General features: G+C 48.4%; 1 protein-coding gene across 1 annotated transcript in view; it reads right to left on the reverse strand.

The window, feature by feature from the left end:
• SAMD11 (sterile alpha motif domain containing 11) overlaps positions 1 to 15464 on the reverse strand; it is a 169239-nt gene that overhangs the window by 135175 nt on the left and 18600 nt on the right. The window contains exons 3-5 of the mRNA XM_071798379.1: positions 7459 to 7514; positions 2271 to 2571; positions 975 to 1222 (exon numbers count right to left, since the gene is read on the reverse strand). The gene's annotated coding sequence lies outside the window, so the exon portion shown is untranslated. The remainder of the gene's footprint in view (positions 1 to 974; positions 1223 to 2270; positions 2572 to 7458; positions 7515 to 15464) is intronic.

Below are 15464 nucleotides of genomic sequence, written 5' to 3' on the forward strand. Positions count from 1 at the left end.
TGGGAACCGCCGCTGCACTTCACCTCGGGTTCTCCCGTTCAAAACCCCACGCGTCCTTTCCTCTGGATACCCCAAGGGACACAAGAAGCAGCCCATCTTGTAACTCGGTCCCTGATGGTGGGGCAGCCGTTCTCAACAGGTCGCCTCTCTCTTGGAACGATTCTCTTCTGTGTGGCTCCAAGAGGATGTGCATTAGCCGGGGGAGTTGTCCAACTCTACCGTTCGTACAAAGAGCAGAGATATAAACCTCTAATGGACACGACCGTAAGAGAGGTAAAGCGCCACTATACCACTGTATTAAGAGTACTGAGCTATGTAAACAGCCCCAAGAGAGATCTCCGCATGCTCCCAAATAGAATTTTTCCCATGCTAAGGGACTGCAGAGGCAAAGGGTTAGAGAGGAGAGCTATGAAATCCATCTGAACTTGAGCAATACTGAGCAACCTGTCCTTTTTTTCATTTTTTATAGCTGCTTACAGTCCCAACTTTAACATTCTTTTTTTGGCACAGGACTGATTACATGCCTAATGCCTCAAGGAAAGTGGGAATACTGAAGGATTAGGAATACCTAAATTTATGGCAGGATTAGCTGGAGTTATCCTGCTTGACACAGAGAATGAACATGAACAATCAAGGAGGACATTCCAGCCTTGTTATCTGCCACTCCTGCTGGAAAGAATGCAAAAATAAAGGACTGCACCAAAAAGAAAAAAGTTGGACAATCATTTGAGATATTCCAGTCTGTTACAAGAAATCAGCATGTTTGTTGAATAATTCCCCAATAATTAAAAAAAAAAAAAGTTATAAAATAATTAAATAAAAAGTCTAATTACTCCCTACATCAGTTTTACATAATGCAACATTAATGAAAAGAGACTCAAACCCAAAGAAAATATTTGGTTAGATCTCATTCCACTGCCAACGAAATTTACCACTGAGCTCAACGGAGTAGGACCAGCACCAGAAATACCTACATCTCCCATGCAGCCTCTGCTCAGATGTCGGCTGATGAAATTAGCATTTCTGTGACCAGAATGAGTGATTCAGGTGCTAATCTAGCGCAGGTTTCCTTGGGTGACCTTGGGCAGGTTTCAGTTCCCTTTCTCCAAAGCAGGATAACAGCCCCAACACCTTGGATGGCTCTTGGGCAGCCACATTCACAACTTTTCCATGGATGCAGATTGAGTTAGTGATGGATCCACACAAGAACAACGGACAGATCCTGTGGAAGGGAGAAGTACAACGCAGAAACATGAGCCTATTTTCATATGGGAACTGTAGGTTCTCAGCACCACAAAGAGCCAGACAGCCACACACACATTCTCTCTCTAAAGGGATTTTCTTTTAGACTGAGAATTAGAATTTTTGAGCCTTTGCTTCTACACTGGGTTTGACATTTTAAGCGTATAGATCAAGGCGATCCAGAATAGCGCAGCTTGGGGTAACAATAGTGATTATTTTTCGGTAGGAAACACTTGCTCATTTAAATCCTGTGTAATTACATTAATAAATACTGCAGAACAAGCCCCTGCCTGCCCTTCTCCACTCTAGGGTCACACTCCTGCCCTTCAAGGGCTGGGGGGGTTATTTATGCCAGTACAACTGCGTTCTCCCCCCGGGTCACACAGAGCAGCTGAGCCTCCCTGCGCCCCGCCGGGCTGTGAAGGAGAAGGGGGGACCCCTCGGGCCCCCTCCGGAGCGGGGAGAACCACGGGGCCGCCCGCGGTGGCCGGCAGCCGAGGGCACGACCGCGGCGGGCGCTGTGCCAGCCGCCCCCCCGCACCGCTCCCCGCCTGCCCCGGGCCCGGCGGCGGCCCCAGACGGCGCGGCGCGGCCGGCCCGGGGGGGGCGGCTTCCTGGAAGCGGCGGGGGGTGGGCGGGCGCCGCCGGGCAGGGCAGGGGAGGGGAGGAGGGGGACCCGCCGCCGAGCGCCGGGGGGAGCGCGGGGGAGGCTCCGCCTGCGGGAGCTGCCCCGGCCCCCGGCGCTCCGCCCGCCCCCGATGGAGCTGGAGCTGGAGCCCGGGCGGGTCGGACGCAAGGCGGGCGGGAGAGGCTGCGCTTCAGCACCGCTGCAAGGAGAACTGGGTTCTTCCCGCAGCAAAGTCCCGGCAGATGACGGTGCTGTGCACCACGAGGATGCTGCTCTGGCATTTTACAGGCCCCTGTAACAGACTGGGGTGGCCCAAGGCAGCTCTGAGCAGAGACACCTGCACTGCTCAGGTGCACCCAAATGAGACCAGGGCAACACGCCAGGTGCTGGAGAGTCCTACCTGTAGCACAGCCATGCTGAATGCAAGGCTGCCCAGGGAGGTTGTGGAGTCTCCTTCTCTGCAGACATTCAAACCCGCCTGGACACCTTCCTGTGGAACCTCAGCTGGGTGTTCCTGCTCCATGGGGGGATTGCACTGGATGAGCTTTCTAGGTCCCTTCCGATCCCTGACATTCTGGGATTCTGTGAATGTGCAGAGCCACTTCCACTTGTGCTTCTCTGCCACTGAACACTGGAGCTTTTTGCTGAGTCCATCACAGGTGTGTGTTCGCAGCGCTGTGAGCCGTCCACAGTCCGAGTCACTGGAGTAAGAAAGAAACATCTGAGTCATGCATTTGGCTCCTGGAACGCACTTTGGGTTCCCTGTGGCATATGGAGAAGGCCAGAGCATTTTGGTACAGCAGCAGAACTGATGTATCTGGAGCAAAACTTCTCCAAAGGCTGCCGACACCAATCGAGACACAGACTGCAAATAACTCAATATGGAAACATATTTAGGGAGCTGGAGCTTCCCCAATGGCTGCATTCTCCTCCCTCTTTTTTCTTTTCAGCAAGCCAGCATAGTCACCCCTTCCTGTTAACAGAATTGTGGAAGGCATTAGGAGATATTAATTCCTCCCTGATATTTACGGAGATAAGGTTGATTTGTTGATATCTTTTTGGGTTTATTATTCCTCCAAAACTGTCTAAGATGTTTAACAATCTAGCTTGGAAATAATGAGGAAGAGGACTTGTACTGTGTTGGTAATGGTTAAGGAATTGTCAAGTGTCTCAAGGGAACTGTGTCTGCTCCACTAAGTTAGAATTTAAGTGACAATCACACTGTATTTTCAATACTGAAAATTGAGCTGGTAGTTTCAATGTTACCTGAAGATGGGGCATGCAAAAGGAATCTGTGCTACTGCATGCCTGTCAGACTCTGCATCTTTGCATCCTGTACCAAAATGTTGCTACTCTGCACTGTGAAACATTCATGTTCATCTCACCCTGCCCTTTCAACCATCCGGGCCCTTTGGTACAGGCTGTTTTCACAAATTCATTCCCAGACATAACCAACCTCAATTGTTCTCAGTCAAACACCAGTGAACAGAACTGAGTTATACTGGAGGTTTATTTATCAGATGAAATCTCTTGGAATAGCACCTGACCTGAGCAATTATATTGTTAATAACAACTTACACTTAATAGCTTAATATGCAGATTGAGCATTGATGTTCTTTCATCCCAACCTGCAAATTACTGTATTGTTTCTTTTGCATGGTGGCTCTGCCATTTTTTACGATCAGACTTTTTCCCTTTGCTACATGTTTGCTCCGCTGCCACCGATCAGACAGGGATCCATGAGGAATGACTCTGATGCTTCAGCTTTTAAACGTGCCATTCAACAAAAATATTTTGATTGCATATGAACAGAAACTCTCTGCTGCCTCCTTTTCAAACGCTGGCTACTGCTGGTAAAGCACAACACCACTCCAAGCTCAGCGATTACTTGAAAATTAGAGGTTTGGATGATAACTCCAGTTCACTCAGGGATGTTATGTACTGTAATCACCTAAAAATACATTACTTCTGTGAATGGATCAGTGCTCTTCATTTTTCTACTTACTTTGCATTGGCCTCTTTAAAAAAATGGGGGTTTGCAGCACAAATGACACACAGAGATGTGACAGCATCCCCTGTCTAACACCAAGGATTCAGCTTTGGGGAACCAGCTGTGTTTAACTGACCACAGGAGCAGCCCAGCACTGCGACAATTTACAAATGCATCTGTGCTAAGTGAAGACCAAATCAAACAGAGAGGATGTGGGAGAAAAAGGAAGAATGGAAGGAAAGGAAAAAAAACCCCAGACATTAACTTAGCTGTAAAGTTTGGTCCCCATCAAGCCAGCAGCTTTAGGAACACTTGACTTCCATCTGTATCAGAAATGTGCTGCACCTTCCGCCTCACTGTTAGTATTGTTCGTTCTAGAAAAATTAACAACAGCAAAACCAAACAAACTCTCTCAGCTCAGCTCCAGCGAATGGGATCCAGACAAACCGCTGGAAGGAAGGAAGGCTTTTGGATTCTGCGTTTTATTTTATTAGGTGTGAGTGAGTTATTTTGATTATGTTGGCACGAAGTGCGAAAAAAAAAAGCCTTATGGCAGCAGCTCTGTCCCCTCTCTGCCCACTTCTCCTCGCACATGTGCGCTCCCGGCACACATTGCCACATAGCTTGGCCAAAGGCTCACAGAGGCAAGCTTTTATATATATATATATATATTTGAATCACAGCATTAAGGTACGGAAAGGAAGGGGAGGAGCAACAAAATGTGCAAATCCCCCAGTCGTTTGGGTTTTTTTCTCCCCAGCTTTGAGCTGCCTTGGAGCTCCATGTGCGTGGTGACAACGTGGCTGTGCTGTGGTGACAATGATGGGCAGGAGCCGCCAGCTGCGGGGCTCCAGGGAAATCACCGCTCCTTCCTGACAGCTCCAGCCTGCAACCGGGCAGGCAACGGCGAGCTGCGAGTCCTGGGGTTTGTTCTTCCAGCTCTCACTAAATCTTTGTGTGAACCTTAAGCCACTTCTCCGCTTATCAGTTTCCTGATGACTCTTCACCTACCAGAGAAAACAGCGAAATCTCGGATCTGCCATCCTTACACTGCTAGGAACGACCTATGCAACAGAGTTCCAAGTAATTTAAAGCTTAATTTTTGCAAAGATCGGCCTCACTGCTTGCATGGACGGGTGATCTTGTCTGTGAATGCTTGTGTGCATGCACATGAATATCTCAAAGAATCCAAATGGGAAGTTATTAAAATGAATGTAAAAGCCGAGATCAGAGGCAAATATCTGCAGATCCCTCCTTGCTAAGCTGAACGCCAGAAACAATAGAAGAGATTTCTGAAAACCGGGAGAAAAAACAATCTCATGAAAGGGAATCCTCCCATGCTGGAAGAAGAAGTGGGAAGCAATAAGGGGGAAGTGTTGCCTTCCTGAGATGCAAGGAAGAAAGCAAGTGGTCTGCGAGTGAAGCGTGGATGTGAAAAACGGCCCTAAACCAGCTGTTTCGCACATCAGCCTGTCGGTGTGCGGGCTCCTGGCCAAGAGCTTTCAGTCAGAATCCCAGCCCAGCGAGAGCAGTGAGACAAATGCAGCAGGACGGGCGTCAGCCTTTGCAAGCTGTAAACAGAGATGCTGCCGTCTTTGCCGGGGCCAGCCTGGATGCGGCTGTGATAGGGAAAGGGAAGGCAGCAGGTTCTCAGCTCCCCTTGCTGGATGCTAGAAAGGGCTGCAAGAGGAAGAACAGTAATAGCCGGGATGCCTTAGGCTTTATCCAAGCCTGCCTGCCCATAAAAGGAGGTTTTATGCATTAAGATATTCTTGGCAGGTGGTCAGGCAGCACTTTTTTCTTTTCGCTCAGCTCTCATAAAGGTGATGAGGTTTCCAAGGATGATGGCAAGCGATGCTAGAGAGGATGCCTGCACGGACCGGCTCTGATATAACAGTATCTCCTCCACAACAGAGCGGATGGAGGGCATCAGCTTTGGTAGAGACAACCAACCCTTCCAACCCATTCCCACAAGACAAATACCCAGTTAGCCCTATGGGCTTGTGTGCTGTTGCATATGTACTGCAGGAGCAACCAGCCAGCAAAACTGTCCCTCGCTATCCAAAAGCCCTGGGATTGATTCTGCTCAAAATGCTGCTTGAGCTGAAACACTTTTGTCAATAAGGGTTGCAAATTTCAGCAAGAGTCAAGCATTCAGCAACTCCTGCCAAAGCCAGCAGGCCCATCAGGGTACATGGCCCAAGGAAACAAACACTTTACAGCTAAAATGCAATGTCAGAGTGATACAGGGTCTAAACTTCCCCTGAGCTGAAAGAATGGAGTGATAAACCAGGCAGTTCACATCTTCAATCCATTTACAAAATAAGCCTTTCTGCTCTCAGACCTGAGATCAGGTCAAATTTGAAGAAAATAGCTAAACCTTTCCCCACAGTCCCTTTAGTCTCTGGCAAACAGAGCTCTGTAATCCAGGAAACACCCTGACTCCAAAGCCTGAAGCTCAGATCTCAAGGCTGGCAGCAGAAGCGCCTCAGAGCGATCTCATCTGCTCGGACAAGGATCAAAGTGTTCGCTCGCTGCGTGACCTATGGGAGCAAGTCACTTGACCCCCAGACGCAAGTCAGCCAACTTGAGCCTGAAAAGCACTTGGAAAAAACTTAACATTGCAGAGTGGTTTGGAAAACCAGATGTTGAGTTGGAGCGGAGTTTTCCAAGGGACAGAAATTACCAGCAATGGCAGGGTGCACTTCCCTGACCGAAGAGCACAATAGTGACACCAGCCCTGTGTGTGCCCACTTGTCCCCATCCCCGTCCCACACCGGAAAAACACTTCTTTTTTCTAGTAGGTTCAGTAAGAGTTCAGACAAATGTGGTTGAAGCCACATTCAGCAGCCTTACAGCAGGCAAGGGTCAAAACCAGCACCGAGCAAACCTGAGCCAGTACTGAACACAGCGCTCCCGCCTGCTGTCGGCGATAGGTAATTTCTCTGCTGCAGACCAAGCCCCAGGGATTTATTTTCTTGAGGTTTCTCTGTATTATGGAAATTAGCTACCTACTCACTAGGTATTTTACTGGAACCACTTTAACCACCAGACATTTCTTTTCAAGAGCAAGCACTTCTGCGAACGAGATGTAGGAGATTACCAAGGGTTGCCTGCCCAGTAAGCATGTGCGTGGGAAGGGGAGCACCCCTTCAGCATGCTTTGTCTTTTGGATCCTCCTCAGGGTGCATTGTATGTCAAAAACCAGACTCAACTGGGGAGAGGGAGTTTGAAAGGGCAAGGGAGGAGGCAGCGATGTGAAGGCTTTTCTCACCACCGTGGCAGGAAATGGAAACAGCACTTTGGTGGCAGGAAGAGTGAGAGTGATGGAGCTCCTGGCTGCACTCGCCCTGCAGCAGCGTCAAGTGTGAAAAACCTCACACCACCTCCTTCAGAGTACTTGTGTTGCTACAGCAAGGGCTGGTTTTGTGGCTCTGACATTTGGCCTGACTTTAAATGAGTCCGCTAATTCTCTTAATGCTGCTCCTGCAAGTGGTGCTAATTATACACCTCTACAGCAGGGTACAGCTTGGTCCCATGCTATAGTAACTGGTAGCAATCCCCTTTAGCAAACCATGCACAGCTGGCCTGGACTCACCTCAGTCTCCTCTGAAGCCACCACCATTCACACTCCGACCAGGTGGACTCGGAAACCTGAAAGGACACAGAAATAAATAACAGAGGCACAGCACCTTCCCAGTTTTAAACTGTGTCCGACATGTTAATGAATGGACTGTCCAAGCATTTAATGAGCCTGTACTCCCACTGATATCGCTGATGTTCAGAAAGTTCAAACAAGACTGTACACCCTGAACTGGACAAAAGGATTGTATATCTCTTTTTTTAATGTCCATACTCTCATCTGATTACTCACAGCCACGCTTGGGTACATTTTAATTAGCTTATTACTTTTTATCTCAAAAGACATGACTGAAAGAATAAAAATGTCTCAAAACATACACAAGCTTTTCAAAATCTCCAATGATTAAACTCCATGCTGCTCCAGCACCAGGAATTTTATCACGGTTATATTTCCTTTAGATTCACAGTTGCTTGCTGATCTGATTAATTCTCTATCCTTTCTGTATATTCAGTGAATTGTTGCATGTCCGAGTGCTTTGAATTCTCCCAGACATACACTGATTTATTTTGATCCCTGCCACTTATTACTTCAGAACCCAGAAGGAAAAAACTAAGCGAAGTGAGCGGGCTAGTCAGTTGCCTATATTGGTTCCCTTTCAAAATCAGGACTAGAAGCAGAAAAAACCAACAAACAAGTGATGAAAAAATTAAAATTGGGAAAAGGTATGAAAGAATGAGACCTGGAAATCAATTCTTAATGTCAAACTAATTCATTCTGAAACAGCCAGTACCAGCAGCCTCTCAATTCTGTTCCTCTGTTGCATGTTTTCGTTGAGTATGTACATGTACTGTTGGGGATCTCCTCAAGGCAAGCTCAGTAGTTGGTCTTTCCCTCTGTAGCTCTTCACAATGTTCTCTAACAATAGAAGTTTATTTACTCCCCTGCAACGTGTACCACAGTGGACACACATCGCAGCTCACACACGCTTTTCTCTGAGACCTGGACGAAATCTGATTTGTGATCTAACATGAGAAAGAGTGGCACAAAACATCGGCAGCCACCAGACTACTGGTTTTTAATCTCTTTGAGTCTGCATGATAGTTTAGTCCAAAAGGCCATTTCGTGCCCAGGCCTTTTTGGTGTGAGCAGTTTGCCAGACACTGAGGCAGACGAATGCAGCAGGCTCAGGATGCCCCAGCGCGGGAAGCACCCAGACCCATCTGCCCGGCCTTTTCCCACTTCACCTGAGGGACCGACGGCTGATGTAGAGCAGGGTATCTGAGGAATCAACAGGGCTTGAAACATGACCAGTGTGCCACTGGGATGCTGAGAAATCCACGTGGCACTACAGTGGAGAACAGTCACTGCTTCCAGCTGAGCAGTTCATACAACATGCGGCCTAGAAAATAGAACGCTGAGATTTCTCCCCATCCTCTGTACTTGTGGCCTGAGAGGACAGCCTGATTTGTGAAACATGCACTCTAGCTTTCACTTTACCAAAACAGAAGTCTCAGCAAGTGCTAAAACACAGACTTACTCATAGGGTGGCAGCACTACAGCAAGAGAGCTTGGGCTGCAGGCACAGCAGAGATGGAGTAGTGGCTGTGCCAGAGGAGCAAGGCGGATGCTGGAAGATGTAAATACACAGGGTGTGCTGCCCACAGAGGAGGGAGAAGCCTGGAGAGAGCAGGAGAGCTGGTCTCCCCGGGTACAGCGTGCAGAGCAGGGCTGGAGGCCACGATGTGAACCCTGTCGCTGTTTGTACAAGTCGGGTGTTGGACTGTGATCCACAGGGCTTGGCTGGGGTCCCACAGTGCCCATTATTCAAAACTTCCTCTCAGATGAGTGCTAATGCTGGAGGGAGGTGAAAGAACATCGGAGGTAGGAGAGGGAGGGGGAGAGAGATACAGAGATATACCTAGAAAATACCCTTCCAGATGTGATCTCAGAACAGGCTCTCTCTATCCTTCAGCAAAGCCATCCAAGTCAGACTGACTGTTTTTCCATCAGTCTTTCTTTAGGCCCCCAAGAAGGCCTAAAGACAGAAAACAAACCATGCAAAAACAAAATAAAAAGAAACAAAACAAGAAAGGCATCAGCAACTACAAAAGACAAAAAAAAAAAGGAAAAGAGGAGGGTGGGAGAGTCTACGCGGCGTTGACAGCAGATATTCAGTGGCGTTTGAACTTCATTGGTGGTACGGTCTCACATTTCTAAGGCTCTTGACATAGGCATTGGCTCCAGGGGTGAGACCATCTGCAGCTCTGTTTTGCTGGGACTGCTTCCACGCAGAGGGCCGGGAAAGGGAGACGGATTTCATCAGAACTGCCTTCTAGAATTCCTATCCTCCCTCCCACCCCACGCCTTGCCAAGAGGGAGGGACGGGAGGTCTAATGTGATTTCTAATTCTAGCATCATTTTGGTGCATTCTAGTACCAGCCAGTAGATGTATCGTAGCAGCAGCTGTCCACAGAAACAGACCCATTAAATCCATCGGTTGTGTCCATCACCGGAGAGTTACCTGCTTGTAAAACTCAGAAATAACGTGTTCACCTGTGGAGCAGCACATCGCCACCACTGACACTGGCTGCGAACTCTTTCTATTTAGTCATAGTTCGGTTCTGACCTGCAAGGGGAAGGATGTATTTTGGGTACAAGCTTGATACCCCAATCTGCAGGAGTTGCTCTGGGAAGCTCAGTTTTGGGCTCTGTTACTATTTCCCGTCATGAACCTGTGTCATTTCTATTCCTCCATACCTCACTTCCCATGGAAGACTTAATTTCCTTCACCTTTGAGGACTCTGCTCCAGTAACATTGCTTTTAGATCCTGCTGGTGCTGCTGGTGTTTATTTCCTCCTGTGCCCCCTCCACTCACAGCTCTTGGCACCCCCCCCCAGCTGCTCCACAGTGCAGAACTGGCGTGCAGCAGCAATAATTGAACATTCAAGGGATGGGAGCTGCCTGTGTATTGTTGGGGTGGAAACTGGAAAGGGAGGCAGAAGCTAACACAAGCGTTTACTGGCAAAAAATCTGCATTTTATTTTGTTGCAAAAATATTCTTGCATGCCTAGAGCCAGAAGCTCTGCTCTATAGACATGCTAATTATCTGGGAGTTGCAGTGTGTGTGGGGAGGTTGCTAACGCCCGCCTCTCCTTTGGGGGAACAAACAGACGGCTTTTTATTTGTGTGTCGGGTTTCTTCCTCTCCCCTTCCCTTGCCATTCTGGCTGGTGAAGTGGATCTGCCCAAAGCTCCTCTTGCCAGTGGAGCTGCAGCAGCCCCTGCCTGAAACACTTGGGGGTGGAAAATGCAGAATTCCACTCACAACACGAAATCTGGAGCCACATCAGTCACGCCGACAGGACAGCACTGCAGGCTCTCTGCGTTCCTAATGCACCGCACAAACCAAACCCTCCAAGCGCTAACCCATCCAAATCCCGCACACACCCCCTTTCCCTCTCCAACCCTCAATAAAACCTTCCTCCCCCATTGCACATGCTCACTCCATCCCCATCTTCATCCTCAAGTTTGTGACCCTTTCCAAACCCAGCTCCATTCACCTTTACTTCTAGCAAACCCCACTTTGCAACCTCACCACCACAACTCTTCACCTTGTATTTCCACATCCAAAACCCCATAAACCTCTTCTTTACACCTTTCTACACACAGTGCTTTTCGCTCCACGCATTTTTCAAGCACCCCTCTCCTCTCCAGGTTCCTATCAATCAACCCTGCCATAACTTATTTACAAGCCTCCCTACCTATGCTCACCCAGTTGTCCTATATATCTATTCTCTCACACATTCTTCCCAACTTTCCCCCCCACTAGCTGATTACTTTCCCTCTCCCAAACTACTAAAGAAGGCCACCTCACTATATTTTCCTCATCAGCCCCCCTACTCACATCCAGGTTAATACCCCAAGACCATTCTGACTCCCTTTAACTCTGGCCAAACGGTATCAAATCCAAACAAGCCCTTATCTTTATTATTTTGGGGTTTTTTTTCAAATTTGCCAAAGCCTACCACTTTTGCAGCAAGCCTCAGCCCAGATGTCTGAGGTCAGTGGGGGTGGGAAGAGGGAAATGGAGGGAAGGAAGGGAGAGCAATGTTGGAAAGACAGGAAAACAGAAAATTATCTTGAGGCCCAAGTCCCAGATTGGAAATCAGACCCCCCCTAAACTTCTTCCAGCACCGGCAGCAATTCACTGCAAGGCCTCAGGCAAATCTCTTCCCTTCTTTGTGCTCCACTTTCCGCATCTAAAATGACAATGATCATCACTCCTGCCTAAGGCAGAATGAAGGTTAATATCTGAAGAGTGCTCTGAGACATTTTTCAAAATATTATTAGCAGTTTCTGTCCCTGATGCCTTTTGGGAAAACTGTGACCAAGTGATATATGGAAACCGAACATTCTCCAGTGGTCCTAAGGCACACTTAACTTACATACTGTTCGCTTACGGTCCAAGAGTGTGTGTACACGCATGCCCAAAATACCTGATCCAGGTTTCTAATTGTCTGTTGTGTGTTTCACACTTGTCTTTTTGCTTGATCCCTTATGCCAAAAAAATCACCTGCAACACATTGACAAGACTGAGCCAAACTAAGGGAACGCGACAAGAACAAGACCTTTGTCCCACAGACGCCCACGCGGGCAGACAGACAGACAGACAGACATGGGGAAAGGGGCAGGAAGAAGAGAAGGGCCAGAAATTTCTGGGAAACTCAGAAAAGCAATGGCAAGTGAGAGAGAAGAGAAAGCAGCACCTGACAGAGTCCAACAGCGTGTGGCAGTGGAACAGAAAAAGAAAGGAGCTGAGCGAGATGTTTTGCAGGCCGCTGCTGATTCCGGGGAATCCTGCCCTATTTTATTTTCCACTCACAGCCCCCAGCAATCTCAGTTTCAGTCACAGGCTTTCCCCCAACGCACCCCCAGGGAGGGCTCTCAGCCATGGCTGGGGACACCCCAAACCCTCACACCAACAGGAGGTCTCTCTGATAACTGCCTTTCTCTGTAGTTTTCCTCTTTGACATGCATATTCCGTTCGGAGAAACCCCCTCTCCCCTCCCACGTGCTCACCCTCGCCATCTGGTTACGGTTTGCACCATGACGTGCTTCCTCTGTGGTTTATTTGCTTTTTTTAGCCAAACCCAAGAGAGGGAGAGAAATACCCTGTTTGCTTTGGGGATGAACTACCCACCTCCCACACACATTTACTTTATTTATTATAGAGGTTTTGTGTGGTTGGTATGGGGAAGGTCCGGGTTTTGTTTTGGTTTTTTCCCCCCATGAAGCTAATAAATGGGCTCCTCACAGCATCTGCTGTAGATTATGAAAAGCTTTATGAGGCTGTTGATTTTGAAAAACATTGTCAGGTGATAAGACAACGTGATTTGGAGGTTTGAGTGGGAGGGAGGCCAGGGGAGGGCATAATCAGGGTGCCTGGCATCTGCAGTCACTCTTCCATGGTTTACCCCATCTACACAGGGCCATTATCACAGGAGAGACACTTCTCCCCTTTGGGGAAATTCTTACCTAGCACAGATGACTCCACCAGGAGCCATCTCCACTTTCAGCAGGCGGAAGCTGGTCCCACAGCCCAAAGAGATGCAGGATTCCCGCAGCCTTCCCGAGCCCACCTTGGGATTGGCCTCATCATTTCCAGCGAGCACGTCAAACTTCGCCTGGGTCACAGCCACTTTGCCAAACGCGTGCATGTGCGCACACAGCCCATTAATCCTCTTTGCTCCAGACTTGATTTAATTTAACATTAGGTCTGGATGAGTAATTTTATCCTGCAACACAACTCAAGGTGATAGATGAGACCACAAGCAGGTGATAGCTCAGGCTTGACTCTCCCCCTTGCTCTCCCTCCTGAGAAAGCGCAGTTGGCCAGGTTGTGTGAAGAGATTTACCGCTGCTCCAAAGCGGAGCTTCCACCGCAGAGAGCCAGGGAACAGAGACTGCACCGCTCAGGAAATGCTGGAAAGGTGGAAGGGGCAGCGGGGCAGACTGGAAGACTTGCTGAGCCAGAGCCCAAGCAGAATGGCCAAGACCCAGGGAAGAGCAGCTCAGAGCACCCCCTTTCTCTCCTCAGGTCTCCCTTCTTGCACAGATTAACTCTTTGGAGGCCAACGGTGCAATACATGCCTCTCAGAAGCCAAGTCAGACACTCAAACCTTTACCCAAAAAACATGGGCACCTGTGCACACACCCCACTCTGGACTGTTTCATCAGCTCAGTCCCACAGCTACAGGGTGTCCAGCAGTGCCCACACAACAATCTTCCTTAGCAGTCAAACTTTAAGACTCTACAGACACAGTTGGGAGCACCATTCCTGTTCCTACCACACTGTGTAAACTGCTAGTGCAGACAGCCCTTTGGTGTTATTGGGCATTACTTGTAATGTCCTGTCACTTTGGGACCAGTGTGGTTGTCCCCATTCCTTACCCTGCAGTGCCCCTTATGGCCACCTTGGGAAGGAGTCACAAGTCACAGTTGCACGAGCAGTCCTGGGCTAGTTTCTGTGTGTGAAGCGCCTTTCAAAATGAGAATCCTTTCACCACAAATAGGAATTACAAGATCCATTTAATACAGAAGAATCTCCCTCTCTTTGCATTTAAACAAAACCCCGGTATCAGCAGGTTTCCTGCCTCCCCTTTCCTGGGTGATGTGATTCCTTCTGCTTCAGTGAACATAGCACTGGCCTACACCACTACTTGAGAGTATTCCAGAGCTTATTCACTCATCGTTTACATGAAGATCAAATGGAAGATTTACCCAAAACCTACTGAGAGGCAGAGAAAAGCATTACCAAAAATGCGACAAGACTGCACAGCATGGCACGCACTACTATGGAGCAGCCGTGGGAGAGAAGAGTTGGTGAGCAGTGGTGAGACATTAGACCTTGAAACCTCAAGAAGCCACTTTCAAAGGCTCACCTTGGCACACTCTGCAAGAGACAGGTAGGAAGATAAAACTCATCTTGTCAAAACACACAGCAAGATCTACTGGGCTAATATACAGGTCTGCCAGCTCCTGACTTCATTGGGTGTTAAGGAGACATATTAGGGAAGATTAATACTTTATGTTAGCAGGAGGAGAGGTGACATAGACTTGGACATTGTGGGGGAGAAAGGAAAGCCATAAAATAGTTAAAATCTAAAGAACTAAGTGAGGAAGACTAGAGAAGGGCCCGGAGAGAAGAGCAGGAAATCCAGACATCGGGGATTCCTGTTCAGAGAGGCAGAATGATTCCCCGAGCAGCCATGTCAGCTGCAGGGCAGAGCTCTGCGCAGTCTGCAGGACTCACACAGGAGAAAGGGTTAATGAGAAAGGACGAGACAACAGCACAGATAAAATCAGAAATGACATTCTGGCCAAGGGAGCATCTCCGGGCAGGGGAAAAACCCAGAGAACTCACGTGGTTCTATTTTCTGTCCTGCCTCAGGATGAGCTCTGGGCTGAAACTTCACCTTTCATCTCATTCCTGCATTTGAAAAGAGCTGCGGTGCCACAGAGAGGGTTTATGTACAAGCCTCTGAATGAACCCACAGTTCTTTAGAGTTCATCATCCCACACACCCCACACCAACAACTTGCAGCCAGTCATCCTTGGGATACAGCTTTCATGCCCATGCACCTGTCAGTAACTCTTCAGAAGAGAGAAAAGGAAGCGCTGTGGTTAAATCCCTGATAGGAAACGCTGGCTTCGATCTCCAGCCTTTGCAGAGAACTCCTGGGTGACCTTGAGAGAGTTCCTAATCGCTGTCGCTCAGTTCTGCACCCATGACAAAGAGATCATTAAATAGCCATGAAATCACAGTGAAAGTTAATTACTTCAGCATTCATGAGGTCCTGATACGTTAAGGGGATCGCAGAGAATATTTGAATAGAAATATCACAGCTTGTCCATCCACACATCACAAAGAGACCAGCTCTGTTCACAGAAGCAGCACAGTCATGACAGTGGCCACCGCCCAGGTTAATTAACCCTGCTTCTCAGGTAATTATCTTGGGTGG

This window comes from Patagioenas fasciata, chromosome 23 (assembly GCF_037038585.1).
Source record: "Patagioenas fasciata isolate bPatFas1 chromosome 23, bPatFas1.hap1, whole genome shotgun sequence".
NCBI classification, from domain to species: Eukaryota; Metazoa; Chordata; class Aves; order Columbiformes; family Columbidae; genus Patagioenas; species Patagioenas fasciata.